This window comes from Mandrillus leucophaeus, unplaced genomic scaffold (genome assembly GCF_000951045.1).
Source record: "Mandrillus leucophaeus isolate KB7577 unplaced genomic scaffold, Mleu.le_1.0 Scaffold263, whole genome shotgun sequence".
NCBI lineage: Eukaryota > Metazoa > Chordata > Mammalia > Primates > Cercopithecidae > Mandrillus > Mandrillus leucophaeus.
The window spans coordinates 2096191-2114651 of record NW_012102732.1 but is presented as its reverse complement, the minus strand read 5'-3'; the positions used below and the strand labels follow the sequence as shown (position 1 = coordinate 2114651).

General features: G+C 42.8%; 1 pseudogene; it reads left to right on the top strand.

Annotated features, from left to right (window-relative positions):
- The first annotated feature begins 4249 nt into the window (after nucleotides 1-4249).
- Nucleotides 4250-4988, top strand: LOC105542609 (annotated as a pseudogene).
- Nucleotides 4989-18461: the final 13473 nt, after the last annotated feature.

The following is an 18461-nucleotide window of genomic DNA, read 5'->3' as shown; positions in this document are numbered from 1 at the left end:
AAACTTTATTTCTCAACATAATTTCCATCAAGTTCAGGACACTTTTGTAAGCAATAATACCAGCCATTAGTCCATCCCTAAAGAACCGAGAGTCTTGGGAATTCAACCATCTCAGTGTAGTCTTTTTTATACTATTAACTGGAAAAAAAAAAAAGAGTGTCCTTTAAAGATTTCTTACGATTAGGAAATACAAAGAAGTCAGAAGTAGCCAAATCAGGACTATAAGGGAGATGTCTAATGATTTCCAATAGAAACACTTGCAAAATTGCCTTTGTTTGATGAGAAGAATGAGCAGCAGCATTGTCATGATAGAGAAGAAATTTCTGGTGAAGCTTTCTCAGGTGATTTTCTGCTAAAGCTTTGGCTAACTTTCTCAAAACACTCTCATAATAAGCAGATATTATCATTCATAGAGCCTCCAAAAAGTCAACAAGCAAAACGTCTTGAGTATCTCAAAAAAGTATTGCCTTGACCTTTGCTCTTGACCAGTCCATTTTACTTTGACTGGACCACTTCCACCTCTTGGTAGCCATTGTTTTGATTGTGTTTTGTCTTCAGTATCATACTGATAAAGTTGTGTTTCATGTCCTGTTACAGTTCTTCGAGAATGCTTTAGGATCTTGATCCCGTTTGTTTAAATTTTTCATTGAAATCTCTTCTCTTACCTGTAGCTAATCTGGGCACAACAGTTTTGGCACCCATCAAGTAGAAAGTTTGCTCGATTTTTTTTTTCTTTTTTTTTGATATGGAGTCTCAGTCTGTCACCAGGGTGGAGTGCAATGGCACAACCCCTGCCTCCCTAGTTCAAGAGATTCTCCTGCCTCAGCCTCCCGAGTAGCTGGAACTACACGTGCACACCACCACACCCAGCTAATTTTTGTATTTTTAGTAGAGACAGGGTTTCACCATGTTGGTCAGGATGGTCTTGATCTCTTGACCTCGTGATCTGCCCACCTCGGCTTCCCAAAGTGCTGGGATTAGAGGCATAAGCCACGGTGCCCGGTCTCCAATTTCAATTTTTTTTTTTTTTTTTTTGAGATGGAATCTCACTCTGTTGCCCAGACTGGAGTGCAGTGGTGCCATCTCTGCTCAAGTGCAAGCTCTGCCTCCCGAGTTCACGCCATTCTCCTGCCTCAGCCTCCCAAGTAACTGGGACAATTTTAATTTTTGAGTCCGAATTGTGTAAGCTGAACCAATTGAGATGCCTATGGTGTTGGCTATTATTTCTGTGGTTAACGATTGATTCTCTTCAATTAGGACATAACAAGATTAATTTTTTCCTCGCAGATCAATGTGGATGGTCTGCCACTGTGGGCTTCATCTTCAACATCATCTCATATCTTCTTACAACCAGTCATCCATTTGTAAACTGCTGGTTTCCTTGGGGCATTGTCCCCATAAACTTTTCACGCAGCATCAGTGATCTCACCATTCCTCCACTCAAGTCTCACCATAAATTTGATGTCTGTTCTTGCTTCAATGTTAGCAGAATTTATGTTGCTCTGAGAGGGGCTCTTTTCAAACGAATGTCTTGTTCTTCTGAATGTCTAAAACTAGATTGAGTTTAAACATACTGTAACAAGTTAAAACAAGTTTATTTTGGTGGGGGAAAAAAAAGACATCCAAGCATAGTTTTTACATTATGCATGGAAAATATACATTTCCTTGAACTTTCTGAAGACCCCTCATGTATATATAAAAGCTAATTGGCTGAAACACAGAGTATATCACGACAAATGGCAGGAAGCAAAGCTACAAAAGTCAAGTGGGTGCTAAGACCTATCCTACCACATAGTTATAGTCATCAGGGTCCTGGTCAGACATAAAGCAAGGCAGAGACCATTCAACTGTCATAATCTTAGAAGATTTTATTGGCTGCCTATTACCTTCCCATAAATGTGAACCACAGACCAAACATAATTGTGAGATTATGCAATAACTTCCTCAATCCACTCCCCTCCAATCACAATGATAACCTTAAAAGGAAACACAACTTGCTTCTTTGAACTTCACTTTTGTCCTGAGAGATGTGAATTCCCAAGTTGACCACAGCTTTAAACATCTAAATGTGTATTTTTAACACTGGAAGCATGCATGCTTCACATTTTTCCATGGAAAGCTTAGCAAACAGAGGTGCTGTAACTGGCTCCACTGCCTGAAGGCACATTTGTTTAACCAAGGTACTCTAATACAATTAACAGAGAACAAAGGAGAGCCATTATGCAAACAACAAACAATTCAAAGCGATCCAGACTCGGATCCCCCTCCAAGACGGCAGTGGAGTGGCAGATCTAATGTCCTTGTAGTATCTGGTCTCTGTATGAGCATTCATGAAATGCCATAGAAACCAAATATTAAAACACCTACAACTTTAAGAGACAAGATAGGTGATGGAAGCCACCAAGAAGCAAGGAGCTCTCTAGTGAAGTGGCAAGAAAGGAGAGAGCTGTTCAGAAGCCGTGCAGGCCTGTTAAGGAGCTAAGTAGTTGGAATGTCTGGGTGACTCCCTAAATAAACACTGAAACACTTTAAATTTGTACATAAATAAAACTAAATCACAGTAGTCAACATAGGAAAGCCAACTATTGTGTTTTGTTTTTTCTGTTTAGCACCTTGAAGACGTCATTTCATTCATGTATTCTACAAATATTCGTTAAGCATCAACTATGTGCCAGGCACCCTTTTACGTATTGAGGATACAGCAGTGAACACCCCAGGTAAGATCTCTGTCCTTATGGAACTTATGTGATAGAAGGAGATAGTAAACCCATAAACAGATGGATCTGTTAATGATGACACAACAATGAAGAAAATAAAATTGAGTAACTAGAGAAGGGAATGGACTACAACAGGAGAAGGGGTCAACTTTAGCCTGGTCAGGCAAGAGGTGACATTTAAACTGAAGAGGAGACACTTGACCTGACACCAGATAAAAAGCTAATTTTACAAAGATCTAGGGAATATGGATTCTATGCAGGAGCGACACCCTGAGGTTGGAAGCAGGCTCAAAGCTTTAAAGAACAGAAAGAAGGTCAATGCAGCTGGGACATCATGGTGAAGAAGAGTCGGGAAATATGGTTGGAGAGAAGGGCACGGGCCAGATGACGAAGGGCCTGGCAGGCCAAGGTAAAGAGCTTGGATATTATTTAAATGCAACAGGGACTGGGTGCAGTTACTCATGCCTCTAATCCCAGCACTTTGGGAGGCCAAGGCAGGATGATCACTTGAGACCGGGAGTTCAAGACCAGCCTGGGCAACATAGTGAGACCCTGTCTCTTAAAAAAAGCAATGTTCTTTACTTAACCAAGCATGGTGGTGCATGTCTGTGGTCCCAGATACTCAGGAGGCTGAGATGGGAGGATCACTTGAGCCCAGGAGGTCAAGGCTGCAGCAACCTGTGATTGCACCACTGCATTCCAGCCTGGGTGGCAGAGTGAGACCCTGTCTGTAAATCAATCAATTGATGTGATGGGAAGTCATTGGAAGTTTTTGAGAAGAAAGATGGGATCTGATCTACATTACTAATCATTGCTATAAATACTGTACTGATAATAAAGCACAAAGGAGTAAGCATAAAAACCATGGTAGTTGCCCCAGCAAAAGATAATAGAAGCTTGGACTTGAGAAGCCACAGTGGAAATTATTTCACTTACCCTTGACAATGACCCATACACTAAGTACCAACCTGCTTATTTCACAGGTGAAAAAACTGAGGATGGACATGGATTATATATTAATAACATGATGAGTCACACAACTGGTGAGTAGCAGAGAGAAGAGTCACTCAGATCTGCAAGAACCAAAGCCCACACATACTCTCTCCTACCTCTCTGCCACCAGGTGGAGTTGAGAGCTGTTAGAAGGGTCATCAGAGTTCAGAGGCATGGATTCCCAGGTCCTCAAATCCAAGACCAGTAGCACTCTCCCTGAGAAAGGAAGGAATAGTATTCAGCAATAAAAAGTTTGATACATGTAATGCATATCACATAACACAGATAAGCATCAAAGATACCTTGCTGGGGATCAGCCTTTGTCAAAAGAAGACATACTCCATGATCCCATTTACATTAAATTCTAAAAGAGGCAAAATTAATACATAGTGAAAGAAACCAGAACAGTGGTTAACTAGGGGGAGTGGAAGTTTTATACTTTAAGTATGATAATAATCAGTTTTGTCACATCATCACAAGGAAGTTTTCTCAGTATCAATGCATAAACATACTTAAAAAACACAAAACCAAGATCAGCGATGCAAGCATTGGTATATAAGGAAATTCTGAATGCTGAACACTGCCAGCCCCACGAACTGGAGATTCTCAGAAAACGGCCATCTAAGACATTTGCCAGTTCTAGGTCACCCTTGTCAATGTGGAGCATTTGCGAATTGTCAGTCTTAAAATCCAGCAAGTGGGAGATGACATGTAGAAATGGCACCTCGAAAGGGAAAGAAAAAAAGGAAGAGCAAATCATCAGCCTTGGACCTCAGGTGGGTGTAGGAGAGAGAATGTATTTGGTGTCTGTCAAATTTTTGCATCCTTCATTGACACTTTGGTCCATGTCACTTTTGTCCATGGCTGGAAGATGCAGCCTCCAGTTGCATCCATTTGCTGCAAAGGGCATAATTTATGTTCTTTTAGATCTTTCTGGCAAAGAAACCCTTTGCCTTGTTACTGGTGGGATGAAGGTGAAGGCAGGCCCAGATGAATCCTCGCCATATGCTGCCATGCTGGCCACCCAGGACGTGGCCCAGAGGTGCAAGGAGCTGGACATCTCTGCCCTACACATCAAACTCCGGGCCACAGGAGGAAATAAGAACAAGACTCCTGGACCCGGGGCCCAGATGTCCCTCAGAGCCCCTTGCCTGCTCAGGTAGGAAGATCTGGCAGAATGAATACGTCACTCCAATCCCCTCTGACAGCACTCACAGGAAGGAGGGTCACCGTGGTTGCCGTCTGTGGACAGGAATCTTCAAAATATTTTTCTGTTAATAAATTGTTTTCCTATAAGAAAATAAAAAGCCAGCCAATATGCCCTGAGCACTAATTATATGCCAGAGCCTCTTCTAAAAGCTTGACACGTTGAATCCACCAACAACCCTACGAAATTGGTTCCAGGATTATTCCCATTTTAGAAATGAGAACACTGCAGCACTGAAGGACTGAGATCCTCTGATTGCTTCCTTATATCCCCAGTGAGACCGGAAACTCCTTGAGTCAGGTTCCATGTCCTGTGGCTTCATGGATCCTCAGGTAGCATGATAATGCCAGCCATGGAGTGTGGCAAAAAATCAAAACCACAATGAAACGTCAACTGACACCAATCGTAATGGCTATTATTAAAAAGTCAAAAAATGCAGATGCTGGTGGGGCTGTGGAGAAAAGGGAAGACTTAACCTCTGTTGATGAAAATGTAAATTAGTTCATTGCGGAAAGCACTTTGGAGAGTTCTCAAGGAACTTAGAACAACCATTCAGCCCAGCAACCCCATTATTCGGTATATACCCAAAGGAAAATAAATCTTTCTACCACACAGACACATACACTCACACAGTCATCAAAGCACTATTCACAATAGAAAAGACAATACACAATAGCAATGAAATCAACTTAGGGGCCCATCCATGATGGGCTGGATAAAGAAAATGTGCACCATGGAATACTATGCAGCCACAAAAAAAAAAGCAAAGATCATGTCCTTTGCAGAACTATGAATGTAGGTGGAGGCAATTTTCCTAAGCAAATTAACACAAGAACAGAAAACCAAACACCAGATGTTTTGACTTATAAGTGGGAGCTAAATATTAGGTACCCATGGACATAAAAATGGGAACAATAGCCACTGCACACCACTAGAGTAGGGAGAACAGCAGGGGGACAAGGTTTGAAAAACTAACTATTGGATACTGTGCTTACTACCTGGGTTATGGATTCAATCACACACCAAACCTCAGCATCACACAATATACCAGGTTAAAAACAAACAAACAAAACCTGCATATATACCCCCCTGAATCTAAAATAAAAGTTGAAAAAAAAATAAAAATGTGTAGCAAAAGAATGGATGCTGTGTTCTTAGTTCTCCCTCCTGCTCTCCCTTCTCTCTCTCTCTCTCTCTCTCTCCCCCACAACCCACCACTTCAGTCTTATTGGCCAAGTGCCTAGTATCACCACTATCCCATTTAATTCTCACAACAACCCTACAAATTCCTTCTCTTTCTGCCTATTTTGTACATGAGAAACTGAGAATCTCAAAGGTTTCAAGTTTTAGAACTAATGTTTTGACTCGGGGATTTTCAACAACTATCTTACATGTTCAGCCCGAGGATGGGACTCCTCCTGAGAACCCTAGGTCTGGGGAAAACTTGCAGATGGAAACGAATAAATCCTGAGGTCGTCTCTAAAGGTTTAACTACAGGGCTCCATAAATGGTATTAACAGCTGTGTCTTTATGGTTCTACTAAAGTCAAAAGTGATGCTGTTGATTAAAAATAAATAAATTAAAATAAATAAAGAAGAATGACTGCTCAACCATCGGCTGAAGCCATGTTGTCTCGTGCCAAGTGTCAGCTTCAGGATAGGTTTTGATGTGGGAAGAGTTAAGCCTTGAGTTATTATCAGAATTAGGGTGCTTTATTGGTTCACATCGTCCAATCTTCCCCAGCCATTATGGTTTTGCTGAAACATTAAACTACTTTAAACTTTCATTTTCCTCTTAAAACTAAATTAGTTTGGAGGAAATTGTATTTTCCGAGCTCCAGCACCAGCCTCAGGCAGAGGGAGTTACAGTACAGCGCACAGATAAACAACAATCACGGCCTAATTACTAAGTGGTAAGTGCAGTGTTTCTCAACTTACATTTGCTTTGGAGTTTCTGGGGTCGTGCAGGGAGGCAGCTCTCAAGCACATTTCCTTCAGAAGCTTTGGGTATTTTTTCTTTTTCACTTTTTAATTTAGTTTCAGGGGGTACATGTGCAGGTTTGTTACCTGGGTATATTGTATGATGCTGAGGTTTGGGGTATGGCTGAACTCATCACCCAGGTAATGAGCGTAGACAGTACCCAACCTAGTTTGTCAGCGTTTACCCCCTCCATCCCTCCCCACTCTGGTAGTCCCCAGTGCCTGTCGTTCTCATCTTTATGTCCATGTGCACCCGATGTGTAGCTTCCACTTATAAGTGAGAGCATGTGGTATTTGATGTTCTGTTTCTGCATTGATTTGCTTGGGGGAATGACCTCCGGCTGCATCTATGTTGCCGCAAAAGGCATGATTTCGTTCTTTTTCATGGCTGCATGGTATTCCATGGTGTATATGCACCACGTTTTCTTTATCCAGCCCACCACTGATGGACATCTAGGTTGATTCCACATCTTTGCTGTGTGAATAATGCTGTGATGAACATACAAGAATATATATCTTTTTGGCAGGATGATTTGTGATCCTGTGGGTATATACCCAGTAATAGGATTCTTGAATCCAACGGTAGTTCTATTTTTAGTTCTTTGAGAAATCTCCAAACTGCCTTCCACAGCAGCCGAACTAATTTACATGCCCACCAGCAGTGTATAATTTGAGTTACTCATATGGTGGTCTTCCTACATCTCTGGCTATAGAAAGGGGAAGGACAAAGAAATTCACAAAGCACCTAATACGTTTCTGCACTACTAGGTACTAAAGTATGTTATTTCATCCTCACTAGTAGTAATAGGAGATGCCCATTTTATAGAGAAGGACCCTTGAGGCTGGGACTAACAGATGAAGGCTGATCTGCTGAGGTCCTGCTGCATGCTAGAAAATATGCTGGGCTCTTCTTCTACTATAACAGACATCCATTCCTCTGTCTGTCCCGCATGTCCTTTCTTTGGGGAAATGCTCTTTCTTTCATATCAATCATACATACAGTCCCCGAGAAAAGTCATGCGACTGAATCTGAGCCCATCATAGGACCTTAGTCATGTGATTAAAACTGAGCCAATTACAGGACGTCCAACAGTCATGTGATTAAAACTCAGCCAATCATAGGACCTCACCACCCTGGCCACAGTGATTGGTCTAAGAGGCAGGAACATGATAGAAGCCAACCCAATCATTCCTCTTCCCCAGGATTTTCCTACCTGGGCCTGGAAGTGGGATACTGCCCTCTCTGGTGGAAAACCTAAGAAAAGTCTAACTTTTACCTATTGGTGGCCATGGGGGCTAACGAAAGCCATTCTCAGAAAGACAAAATAAATGCTTGGCAGGAATATAGAAGAAAGCTGAGAGGTAGGAGGAGAAAGAGAACCCCTCTCTTGCTGTATTTCCATCCTGTCCGTAGTTGGGTTACTATGCCCATAACCCACACACCATCTTTTGCCCTAGCTGAATCCAGTCCGGCTGGCCATATGCAAACAAGAGTACCGATGACAATCTAATAACCATATCTAATTTATTGGGCACATACTGTATGTCAGGCACTAATCTAAGTGTTTCATTTGTCTTGACTCATTAAATCCACATAATTTTTTTTTTAGACGGAATCTTGCTCTGTCGACCGGGCTGGAGTGCAATGGTGCCCAATCTCGGCTCACTGCAACCTCTGCCTCCTGGGTTCAAGCGATTCTCCTGCCTCAGCCTCCCCAGTAGCTAGGATTACAGGCACATGCCACCACGCCTGGCTAATTGTATTTTTAGTAGAGACAGGATTTCACCACGTTGGTCAGATGGTCTCGATATCCTGACCTCGTGATCCGCCCGCCTCGGCCTCCCAAAGTTCTGGGATTACAGACGTGAACCACCGCGCCCGGCCAAATCCACACAATTTTATGAGGTAAGCACTAGTAACTTCCATTTTACGTTTAAGAAAAGTGAGGCATGGAGATATTAAAGCGATTTGCACAAGGTCACAAACCCAGAGTTTCTTCAACTGAAAGATGTGGAATATATAGGTCTTTTCAAAATCAGTGCCTGCTTACAAACATTGTTTCTTTGCAGCAAATATTGACAGAGTCTATACCGATACGGTGCCTCCAGCAGCTTCACTCAAGGGTTCACCCTCCTCTAGCCTCTCACCCCATGAGGGCCATAAAACCATTCTCAGAAATGGATTCCTCTCTGCTATGGGCTAAGGACCGAATAACCCATTTCACAGATGGGAAAAACAAGTATTAGAGTTTCAGTAAGAGTCTCAATGTGGTGGAGCTAGGATTCTCACCCAACTTCAGAGCTGACACTCTAAATAGCTTCCCTCTATTCCTTCAAGATGAACTCATCTTGTTAGATTTGCTCAGATGCTGCACCAGTTCACAGCCCCAAGCTGATCTCTTTTTATTTCTGCAAATGAAAATATCTATATTGTGTTTTCTTTTTCTGCTGAATCTGAAGATGGCACAGGCTGCCTAACATTATTCTCAACAGCAGTGCCCCAGCCCACAGATGGTGAGGCCTGAAACTTCCTGTTAGACAACTGTTTCGAACTTTCAGGGCTGATTGCCCCTGGCAGAAGCAGCCCCAAACCAACCAGAGTGTTTGATGCTGCAAGAGTGTGTCAAGGCTGCCTAGCCATTTGCTAGTCCCTTTTAATTTTAAGAGCGAACGGGAGAGGCTGGCTCTGCAGAACAGAGGGGAAGACAGAAAGACAAGGAGAGGGAAGGACAAGGTGAGATGAAATGGTGATTTTGCAAAGCAGCAGTCAAGATACCATTATTGCTTATTCTCTCGCTGGGATCCTGATAAGACAGGACATTTGCGGTTGCTCATGAAAATGAGGGTTTGACCAGGCTGACCTTGTACACAAGCATGATTCATTCGTTGAAGAACCCAAGGCTCTTCCTGATCCAGGCGCTGCAGTGGGCGTGGTCTGAGAAGAGCCCCTCATGTCCCCATCAAAACCTTATCTCACAAGTGGACTCTGAAAACTGACTATGCATGTCTGCAAGTGGCATCTTTGGAGTGGAAGGAGGTAGCATCAATATCAATTAACAGGACAGACACAGTGGCTCACACCTGTAATTCCATCACTTTGGGAGGCCGAGGCAGGCAGATCACTTGAGTTCAAGACCAGTCAGGAGTTCAAGACCAGCCGGGCCAACATAATGAAACCCCGTCTTTACTACGAATACAAAAATTAGCTGAGTGTGGCGGGGGGCACCTGTAATCCCAGCACTCTACAGGCTGAGGCAGGAGAATCACTTGAGCCCAGGTGGCAGAGGTTGCAGTGAACTGAGATTGTGCAACTGCGCTCCAGCCTGGACGACAAAGACAGACTCCATCCATTTGGTAAGAACCATCACTATTTTTAAATAGGCTGCAACGTTACCAGTGACAAAAGTCTTTGATTCGTCTCCAGAAAAGCAGAGATTGCCAGTTTCTCAGCATCCCCATATGCTGAGAAACATACAGTGCCCTGTACCCACTTACAGTCAGCAGTTTTATTGTTAACTTTCTCCATAAGGAAACTCTCACTCCAGAACTGTTTGGGAAAGAAACTGGGAGAGAGGGGAAACAATAATAATTATGTATCCAATTCTTGTCAGTTGCAGATTTTTTTTCTTCCCATTTTATATATCTAGTCATCATCTTGCATACATAAAATTTAAGCACCACTGCATTGCTAGCATTTTGCAGAGAGAGATTTTCTAATACAGCACTACCAATTTACTTGAAAGAATAGCTGGTCTGCATTTACAGCTAACGGGCCCACGCTTGTTTATAATGCTCCCGGTGAGCCAGGTGACAGGTGCCGTTGACTTTCCTTCACTCTTTTCCTCATCCGTGTAAGATGCAGGCTTATTATAAATGTGCTTTTTCTATGACAAGGACCAGAGCCGGCACTCTCGGTCTCTTCTTAGGGAAGACAGCAATGGTACTGGTGGGGTAAATGGATTGAACTTCCAGAGCTGGGTTTATATCCTAGATCCATCACTTTCTATCTGCGTTACTTTGAGCAAATCACTTAACCCTCTTCAGCTCTATTGCTGATGATTTCTTATGTGGAAGATAGAAATAACAATCCTATTTCTTCGGGCTGCTGGAAGGATGGCATGAAATATGGTATGCAGGTGCCCACAGCACACACACTGGGCATGTGCTATACAATGGAACACGTGTCCATTCTACCCTTCCTTCTAGGTCAAGCCTCAGGGCCTGGCAAATACTAGGCACTCAATAAATGGTTGAAAGAATATATAGGACTTGGGCGGGGGCAGGGGATAGGTGGACAAGATCAGCCTCCCTGCTTCTGGCCAATGGGAAAGTTCGGTGGAGGCCTCTGAACTCAGATTTTGAAAAGTCCCTGTCCTCTTCCTGCTTGGTTGTTGATGGGCCTTTCCAGTTCATTGTACAATTTTAAGACTCCCAGACCAGATGGCTGGAGAGGTCCCTAGGAGCCAGGATTCTGTTTAATGAAAGAACCCATATCAAATTACCACCAGCAGTAAAAGATCATGTTGGATGACATAACTCGCTTGTCCAAGGGGCAGCTGCCTTCAGGCATGGCTAAATCCAGGAGTCAGCGACTGTTGTCCATTCTCTCTTAATTTTTCCCCTGAGTTCATTTCAAGATGGCTCTCTTCATGAGGTAGGTCCTAGATTCCTACATTCCAATGGTTTTAGTTTAAGACAAGGATTGCCAATGGATCAAATGAGGCCCGTTGCTCATTTTTGTAAATAAAGTTTTATTAGAATACAGCCACACCCATTCATTGAAGTATCTATAGTCTATGGATACTTTTGCACTAGAGGCAGCAGCATTGAGTAGCTGCAACACAGACTGAATAGCCCAAAAAGCCTAAAATATTTACCATCCAGCCCTTTACAGAAAAAAAGTTTGCCAATCCCTGACCTAAGTGAAAGATCTCTACTTTTGCCATGCATAAGTATAAACTCTCAAAGGACATGTTTGGGACATGATTTTCTCCCTGAATCACTCTCTGGGGCCAGGGATGTAAAAAACTCTGACTGGCCAGTCTTCATCCTGGAACCATCTTTGTGGCTGGGAGCTGGAACTGGGCAGGACACCTTGATGGAAAGCCCCACTGAGGCCAGAGGGAATAGAAGAGCAGCACTTCCCCTGGGGAAAAGCAAAGCACTGTCACCACAGAAAAAGAGAGAAGAATTGCTAGAAAAATCGGGGAAGCCCATTACAAATGAATGAATGAATCAACATAGCTTGGGGTGACAGGCACAAATGAAAACTCCCTGCTTTTCAAAAGCATCCCGTCCCAGAAAGTTCACTTCGATACAAGTTTTGGGTCAAACAGCAGATGCTTATTTTCTGGAAGAAGAACTCACCCGGATTCCTGTGATCAAGAATCCCAGCACTGTCACCACTCGTCATCATTCTCACCACTGATGATTCAGCAGAGGAAAGAGAAAACAAAATAAAAAAACCATTGATTCTTCAGTTCGAGATATTGCCAAGGGCGGAGGCTGAATTGTACATGCCTCTTAAGCCAGAGCTATAATCTGAAGCTGGAAATGACCCTTCAGACACTGCCAAGATCCTCCCTTGTCTCTGGTTAAAGGGTTAGAGATGCTACCTCTTTCCCCAGTGGGGCTATGAAGATAACCCAAGTTCAAACAATTTAGACCAGGAATGCACATACCTGGCAGGTGTCACTCCTCCCTCCATGAGTGTGGAAGGCATAGCTAATCAATCACGGGGATTTTTCAACACAGTAGCCATGCAGTCGTTACTAGTTGATATTTATCTCTTTTGGTTAGCCAGAGCCCAGAGTCTTCGTCTGGCCACAAAGAAGACCTTGCAGTACCTTCCTCATTCTAAATACCTACCCCCTTGGGAGGATCGCTTGAGCTCATGAGTTCAAGACCAGCCTGGGAGATATTGTGAAAGCCTGTCTCTATGGAAAAAAAAAAAATGTTTTGAATTAGCCAGAAGTGATGAGGCACACCTGTAGTTCCTGCTACTCAGGAGGATGAGGTGGGAGGATTGCTTGAGCCCAGGAGGTGGAGGGTGCAGTGAGCTGAGATGGCTCCACTGCACTCCGGCATGGACAACAGAGTGAGACCCTGTCTCAAAAAAACAAACCAAAACAAAACAAAAAAACCTGCCTAATACCTATTTCTCCATCAATTCCCAGATGTTAACAGTTCTTGTTTCAAAAACATTAAATGAGAAACCAAATGTCCGTCAATGGATGAGTGGATTTAAAAAATGTTTTGTATGCATGTACAAAGGAATACTATTTAGCCTTAAAAATAAAGGGAAGTTGGGCCGGGCGCGGTGGCTCACACCTGTAATCCCAGCACTTTGGGAGGCCAAGGTGGGCGGATCATGAGGTCAAGAGATTGAGACCATCCTGGCTAACACGATGAAACCCTGTCTCTACTAAAAACACAGAAAAAGATTAGCTGGGTATGGTGGCACGTGCCTGTAGTCCCAGCTACTCAGGAGACTGAGGCAGGAGGCAAAAGTTGCAGTGAGCTGAGATTGTGCCACTGCACTCCAGCCTGGGCAACAGAGCAAGATTCCATCTCAAAAATAAAAATTAAAAATAAAATAAATAAATAAATAAATAAATAAAGGAAAGTCAGATACTTGCTACATGAATGAAACTTCCCAAGACATTATGCTAAATGAAATAAGCCAGACGCAAAAGGACAAATATTGTATAATTTGCTTATATGAGGTATCTAGAACAGTCAAATTTGTGGAGACAGAAGGTAAAATAAAGGTTACCAGGGCCTGGGAGGAGAGAGAATGGGGAGTTCATGTTGAATGGGTGCAGAGTTTTAGATGGATGGTGGTGATGGTTGTACAACAATCTGAATTTGCTTAATGCCACTGAGCTGGACACTTAAAAGTGGTTAGAATGGCAAATTTGATGTTATGTATTTAACAAATAGCTTTTCATTGCCAGCATGATGTTCAGGATCTTTACTGTTCCTGTCCACAATTCCAGCTTTATCCCTCTATTCTTGATATTTGCAATGCTCCTGCCACACATTCAATACTAAAAAAACATAGTCCACGTTTGTCTGTTTTTATCATCGTCCCTTACTCAAGCTATTTCTGCAGCCTGTGGAGCAGACTGTGGTGTTACACATTCCTTTTTGCCCAGATCTTATAACCCATTCCTCCTTTTTTTTTCCTTTGGGGACTCCTTTTCCACACCACATGACCTCAATATCCTGCAAATCTCACTGTAAACCCACCTTTCTTCTTTAATCCTCATTAAAGTCCTTTGAGGCAGAATTCATCTCACTTTTCATGCTTTCCCATAGCACCTTGCTTTATGAGCTCATCTGTTTGCCTTGTTCTAAGAGAGGTTGTGTTTGTCTTTCTCCTCCACCCTTTCCCCTTGATAATACAGAATCACACTGAGTTCAGATATGCATGGCCATGAGAAACACACACCATAATGCCCGTTCAGGAATGAATTCAGAACATTGTTCCCAGGGATTCTCGTGCATAAGCTCACCTAGGAGTGTCTTTCAAACGTAGGTTCTTGCCTCACCCTAGAGATCCCAGTTCAGTTTGTTCAGTGCAGGTGGTTCATGGACCACCCTTTGAGAAACATTGTCTTGGAACCTAAGTCAACGTAAGTTTTAAACTCCAGTCTGTGATAGTATAAGCCAGAGACTGGGGTAAATAGCAATGTGTATTAAGAAGAAAGCTGCAATATGTACCTAAATGTAATATTTCTTTAAATTTCACTGCATTTTTTATTTCATGACAAATCTATTTCTTACTTTGTTTCATGCAAATAATACTAAATATTGTCATTTCCATAACTAGTTTCTCTCTTTTTTTTTTCTTGGCAAGGTCACCCAGACTGGAGTGTAATGGTGCTATCATGGCTCACTACAGCTTCTGCCTCCTGGGCTCAAGCAATCCTCCTACCTCACTCAACCTCCCGGTAGCTGAGATTACAGACACTGACTATGTCCATGCTAATTTTTGTACGTTTTGTAGAGTTGGGGTTTCATCAAGTTGTCCAGGCTGGTCTCAAACTCCTGGCCTCAAGTAATCTGCCCACCTCAGTCTCCCAAAGTGCTGGGATTACAGGCATGAGTCACAATGCCTGGCCTTGTTTTTCTATAATGGTAGAATTGTGAGATTCTCCCTGAGGTTGTCACTTTCTACTCGATTAGCCACACCTAGGCTATTTTAACCACCATGATAAACCATGGGTAAGTACCACCATCCATATGAAGAGAGCAACCTGATTTGTAGGCATAGCGCATAGGAGGTAACACCCAGCCTCCATTCGTGCATTCAACTAATATCTACCCAGCACCATGCCATGGAAATGTACCCTGAGAAGGTAGATAAATAAAAGATTGAATAATCTGCCAGTTAGAATAGCCAAGCTGATAATCTGGGAGGCTGAACCAAAAGTTGTTGATAAAGTGACTGTCCAGTAAGACGTAAAGGAAGAGGAATACCTCTAACCCACGAATTCACCATGGTCATTCTTATTTCTCATTGCTTGCCTTCTCCAAACCTTTAATTTAACAACCTCAAGGTCTCTTCTTTGACCATCCCTGTACCAATTGTAGTGACTCAAGGAGTGATGCATGCAAATTCATCAGGTTCAAGTCATGTTTCATCCCTGGGGCTGAAAAGGGGAGGCTGGGTCAGTTCTTATCCAACCATAAAGACTAGGAACCAGGGAGGGGCAGTTCCCCAAAGGAAAATGCTTTGCGATAATCAGAAGTTAGGGCTGTGTTTGTTAGTTTGGATAAAGAAGCTGTAATATTATATATATACATACATATATATATATATATGATGGAATACTATTCAGTGAGTGGATAAAGAAACTGTGGTATAGATATACGATGAAATATATAGATATACGATGAAATACTACTCATTCCTAAAAAGGAATTAATTAATGGCATTTGCAGCAACCTGGATGAGATTGGAGACTATTATTCTAACTGAAGTAGTTCAGGAATGGAACACCAAACATCGTATGTCCTCACTCCTAAGTGGGAGCTAAGCTATGAGGATGCAAAGGCCTAAGAATGACACAATGGACTTTGAGGACTCAGAGTGAAAAAGTGAGAAGGGGGTGAGGGATAAAAGACTACAAATTGTGTGCAGGGTATACTGCTTGGGTGATGGGTGCACCAAAATCCCACAAATCACCACTAAATAACTTACTCATGTAACCAAACATCTGTTCCCTAATAACCTCAGGAAATAAAAAATTTAAGTTAAAAAAAAAGAAGTTAGGGCTAATGCCAGATGACCCCAACCGATTCCCCTTTGCAGAGCTCTCTCTACATTAATAAATCCAGCTGTGTAAACTCATTGCTCCAAGGGATTATGACTCCATTGGGGTCCTTCCGTCCCCATCCCTAGTCCTTGCCCGCCAGCATTTCGGGGCTCTACATTCTGTTCCTGAAATACGCCTACACCTGGCATGACAGGATGAGGAATTAGGAACCGGTTACTGGTAATGGAAGAGGCAGACAGTCTCTGCTTTTTCCCATCACAAACAGGCAACTATGAGAGAGGCCGTTAGAAAAGATGTGATCCCTGAAGAGCTCCCATTTGTAGACCTTTAAATTTTTCCACTGCACCCTGGTATGGCTATTCGTTAATATTATTATTATCTTCCATTGACATGAATGGGAGTACTGATTGCTCCTTTCCCACAAATCTCTCCATTGCCATACTCGCTTTTAGACAAATACCAACCTAAAGGCCAATGACTGACTCTCAATCATTGAGAGTCACAAATCACCACTAACGAATTTACTCATGTAACCAAACACCACCTGTTCCCCAATAACCTAAGGAAATTTTTTTAAAAATTAAGTTACAAAAAGAAGTTAGGGCTAATACTAGATGACCCCAACAGATTCCCCTTTTCAGAGGTCTCTCTACATTAATAAATCCAGCTGTGTAACCTCATTGCTCCCAGGGATTATGACCCCCTTGGGGCCCTTCCCTGGCTCCTAGACTTTATGGTTGGGTGAGAACTGGCCCAGCCTCCCCTTTTCAGCCCCAGAGATGAAACATGGCTTGAACCTGACGAAATTTAGCATTTGTTTTGCCTCATGAATAGTGGAAGAGGACTGGAAATAAGGAAGAAGATTGAAGTCCCACAACTGAGCTGCCTGTGCCAAGCTGCCTGCCACCATCTTGGGAACCTTTGCTTCTTTTTATTTCTTTCTGTTGCCCTCCAAGATGCCTTCTTCTGCCTGCCCCAATTCCACATATTCTTATTTCTGGAGCCACACCACTGGTTCCATAGTTTGGGGTAGAGAGAGAGAGAAATCTCTTTGAAATAAAGCATGGCACAGTGAACACAAAGGGCCTATGGAGCCAAACACGCAAGCCCATGCCCTAGTCCTGCCCATCCTTAGCTGGGTGCCCTTGAGCTGTTATCAATCAATCCTTCAGTGCAGCTTTGGTTGTTTGTTTTTTCAACTTTTATTTTAGGCTCAAGGAGTACATGCGCAGCTTTGTTATGAGTAAATTATGTGTCACAGAGGCTTGGGGTACCTGTTATTTTGTCACCCAGGTAATAAGCATAGTACTTGATAGGTCGTTTTTTGATCCTCACTCTCCTCCCACCCTCTACCCTCAAGTAGGCCCCGGTATTTGTTGTTTCCTTCTTTGTGCCCATGTGTATTCAATGTCTAGCTCCCTCTTTTAAATGAGAACATGCAGTATTTGGTTTTCTGTTCCTATGTTAGTTTGCTGAGGATAATGGCCTCCGGCTCCATCCATGTTGCTGCAGAGGACATAATCTCGTTACTTTTTATGGAACAGACTCAGTTTTGTGGACATAAATGAAGACCATCCAAATATGAACAAGCAAAGGCTATTTATTTGGAGCTTGCTGTAGCAATGGAGTCAGCCACCATTACTTGCATTTGGCAGAGACTCAAAAGCAGACAGAGGAGTGGGAAAGTGTCACCGGGGAGAAAAGGGGTGGCTTCAGGTCTGCCTGATCAGAGGCTGTCAACACTGGGAAGCTGTAGGGGAATAATTAGAAGTGGTCATCTTATGTGATTGGTTAGAGGGCATGTTTGGCTTTCTCTGGTTGGTCTTAAGTTGGAAATAGGAACAAAAATTAGGGAAGCTGTCAGTTTATTGACCAAGTTTTGACCCTGACCATATTGGACTGATTTCTGCAGAGGCTGTGCTTTGATTCCTTGGCTGGTGGCTACAGAGATGCCAGGTCACAGATCTGTTGTCATATATGGTCTGGCCATTGTTCATTTGTATATTCAGTGTCTCCATTTCCTCCCTGGTAAAATGGAGATGAAAATAGTCCTCAACTCATCGGACTGCAGGGAGAACAATAAGGCACGGTTTAAAACCCACTTGGCCTCACATGTGCTATTCATTCATGCATTCGACAAATGTTTTTTCAAGCACATCTTCTTGGTGATGGCAATACTACGAAAGGCAACCAAGTGGACAGACACGGGGACTCACACCTGTAATCCCAGCACTTTGGGAAGCTGAGGTGGGTGGATCACTTAAGATCAGGAGTTCAAGAC